We start from the raw sequence: 3,825 nt of genomic DNA on the forward strand, positions 1-3,825 counted from the left end.
AGAAGAAGAAGAAGAAGAAGAAGAAGAAGAAGAAGAAGAAGAAGAAGTATTTCCCAGCTTCTGTTCAAATTGGCAGGTTGGGTCTCCAGAGGGCAGCTACTACTACTCCTCTCAGATAACAGGGTAGAGACAGTTAATACAAAATCTCCTAAGAACCTAGGTCCCACAAATACACATGGCATCCAGAGGAGGAGTAAACTTAAACTTTGACCCTTATAATAGTGATGTATACATGTAAGAAATATGTGTGACAAGGTTTAACTCAAATTATCTGCTCTGGAATTCCTCTCTGTGTAGAGACCTTATGTAGAGCCTTTGCTGTTTGCCCTTCATTCTCGAAGAGGACCAATGACATCATGAAAGTGATGTCATGACTTATTCATGAATTGGATTTAGGTGAGACGTAGCAGGATCAAGGGGTATGCACAATTTTATAGCCCTTTGGACATAGTTCCAGATTGCTCTCCAGAATGGTTGGATAAGTTCACAACTCTGCCAACAGTGCATTAGTGTCCCAATTTTTCCACATCTCCTCCAGCATTTGTCATTTTTCCCTTCTATCATTTCAGTCAATTTGATAGGTGTATGTGGTAGTACCTCAGAGTTGTTTGTGACATAGAGCATTTTTTTCATGTCTATAGATAGCTTTGATTTCTTCTTCTGAGAAATGCCAGTTCATATCCTTTGACCATTTATCAATTGGGGAATGACTCATATTCCTATAAATTCAATTCAGGTCTCTATGTATTTGACAAATGAGGTCTTTCTCAGAGACACTTGCTGTAAAAATTTTCTTCCAGTTTCCTGTTTCCCTTCTAATATTGGTTGTATTGGTCTTATTTGTACAAACACTTTTGAATTTAATATAATCCAAATTGTCCATTTTACATTCTATAATACTCTCTATCTCATTTGGTCATAAATTCTTCCCATAAATCTGACAGGTAAAATATTCCATGCTCCTCTAATCTCTTTGTGATATCACCCTTTATGTCTAAATCATGTACCCATTTTGACCTTATCTCAGTATAGAGTGTGAGATATTGGGCTATACCTAGTTTCTTCCAAACTACATTCCAGCTTTCCTGGCAATTTTTGTCAAATGGTGACTTCTTGTCCCCAAATCTTGGATCTTTGGGTTTTTCAAACATTAGATTACTATAGTCATTTACTAAGTGTATTGTGTACTTAATTTATACCACTCATCCACCACTTTATTTCCTAGCCAGTACCAAATTGTTTTGATGATTACCTTTTTATAATACTGTTTGAGATCTGATTGCTAAGCCACCTTCCCTCACATTTTTTTTTCATTGATTCCCTTGATTTCTCAGGAAGTTTTGAACTAATTTGAGGAGAGGAAGAAGAGAGGGGATGGAGAGCAGGAGTGACAATGAGTTGGACTACATAGCAGCTGAGGCATTAGAGAATTGAGGAACAGAGGAAGCAGCTCAGTGTCTCTCCTTCCTTGACACTTGAGAAGGGAAGGCAGTGATAATGATTAGAATGTTGAATGATTAAAATGTAGAATGCGCCCTGATCATTAGGAACTTGCCTTTTGTGTCTTCAGCCTCCAATTAAGAGGAAACATCTCTGAGAGATAGAAGGCTGAATTTAACTGTTTCTCTCCATGTGCTTGTTTGTCAACAGGCATTCATTTAGGATTTGTTTCTTTGCTATGCTTTGTTATTCTTATATTTTGACTTCCCTTCACATAAAAACTTATGCTGAACCATAAAAGCTGTACTTTACATGGTTGTATAAGGGTGGAGTACAGAGGAGTTCATGGGAAAATCTATCAAGAATTTATCTGGCCAGAATGTTTTCTTTCCAGATTGGTGGCTAGAGTTGGGGGTGGGAAGGTGGGGTGGGGGAGGGGAGAGGGTGAAAGGTACAAGAGGGACTTGAGGAGATGTTTTGATTTTTCTCATAATTCATACGTTTGACAAATATCCCAGCAGGCAGAACTTTAAATGGAACCTGAGGTTTCTCTTTTGCCTCTAGACTAGTGAGCCTGTTGTTACAGGGTGTGGTTGATTAAATCTCCAACTCAGGGAGAAAGAGAAGATGGTAAGGAGGAAGGCCTGTGATAAGGAACCTTAGATAAGAGCTGCATCCATCCTTCAATAAAGAGGTTGTGTGTATGTGTAAGAGTTTGATCCAAAGGGAAGGCCCCCAAACAAAGCCAAGATCTGTGGGTGGCAACAGTTGTGGTCTAGGAAGATTTGATTCCTTCCATTTGCCAAAGGAAGGGAGTGGGGGGATGGTGGAGGGTGGGATGGGAAGTACTCCTTAGCTGTCTTCAATAGTGCCACCTGAAGGTTACAGTAAGAAGTTTGGTAATCAGTTCTTTTGCCCTAGGGATATGATGAGCATGTTTGGAGATTCATAGAATGCTGTGCTCTGAGACAGGAACACATGCGTTCAAATCCTGCCTCTGATGTTTGCTAGTTGTGTGGTCCTGGGTGAGTCACTTGACTTTTATAGGTCTCAGATCCTAAGACTTGTCTATTGAATCATGATGAGTTGGATTTTTTTTTGTAGAGGGACTTCCCAAATGGTGACTTGCTGCTTCCCCCATCCCCATCACAGATTATTCGTGCATTCAAATATCACATCCATTTCTCTGATGGTGCTCTTTAACAAAGTGTTTTTAAGATAACTAAGGTTAACTGTCTCTGTCAAGAGTTCTTGATGCTATTTATGAGCTCCTTATTATTCCATCACCATTCTAACATGAATTCAGGTGCTTTATTATTACTGCTTGCTGACTGTACTGTTGGCCTCAGAAGAGGAGATTAGGCAGCTGTCACTCATACCTGGCTTTGTTCTATGGATCTCAGTCAGCAAGGTCCAGTCACGCAGGTTCATATCCTTGGGGTTGTTCCCAACTTCTCATTCCTTCACACCACACACCCACTCAGTTGCCAAATCTTGTAGTTTCTCTCTCCACATCATGTTTTGCATCTGTCCTCATCTCTCAACTTACATGGCCATTATCATAGTATGGAAAAGACCATGGAATTATAGGACAGACATAGTCTTTTTTTGGAAGGCAATTGGGGTTAAGTGCCTTGCCCAGAGTCACACAGTTAATAAGTGTCAAAGGCTGAATTTGAACTCAGGTCCTCCTGACTCCAGGGTTGGTCCTCTATTCACTGTGCAACTTAGCTGCCCCCCAGGAGCGGCATATTGTAAGGAACTTAGAGAGACCTACTCTCAGGGAAGTTGCCTTGGGAAAATCTTGAGCAATATTTGAGTATATAAATTTGCATGAAGGGAAATCTGGTCTGTCCTTGAGTAATGTTTTCTTTGACACCAGACAGTCATAAATTAATGGTACTATAGTCACACTTTTTGGCACTTTCCCCAAATCAGACTATGCCTCTTATGTGACAGAATGCAGCCTCCATCTCATGATGGAGAGAATATATAAGCCCCTTTCTTGGGCTTAATTCCAAAGATAGATTCAAGGATAAGTTATAATTACTTCTGGTCACAAGAGGAGAAAGGAACAATGCAGGAAGACAGGTTTAAGCTTAACATATTAGGTTCATTAATCTCTTTCCTGTTCAGTCCTCTTCCCTTCTAGCTAAGCAACTAATCTTTTAGCATTAAGGTTTCTATGTTCAAAAAAGTAAGGAGTTATCTGGGGAAAAAAGGAATGCAAAAAAAAAAAAGAAAAAAAAGGAATGTTAGCTTTGAGTTTACTACACATTGGTCACCCCCAGAGTGCCAGGTACTTCACAGTCTATGTCTTCTGAGAGTTTACAATCTAAGATCCAAAATTGGCATATATCTGTCACACAAATACCACATGTACAT

This window comes from Vombatus ursinus, unplaced genomic scaffold (genome assembly GCF_900497805.2).
Source record: "Vombatus ursinus unplaced genomic scaffold, bare-nosed wombat genome assembly UNPS02008961.1, whole genome shotgun sequence".
Classification (NCBI taxonomy): domain Eukaryota; kingdom Metazoa; phylum Chordata; class Mammalia; order Diprotodontia; family Vombatidae; genus Vombatus; species Vombatus ursinus.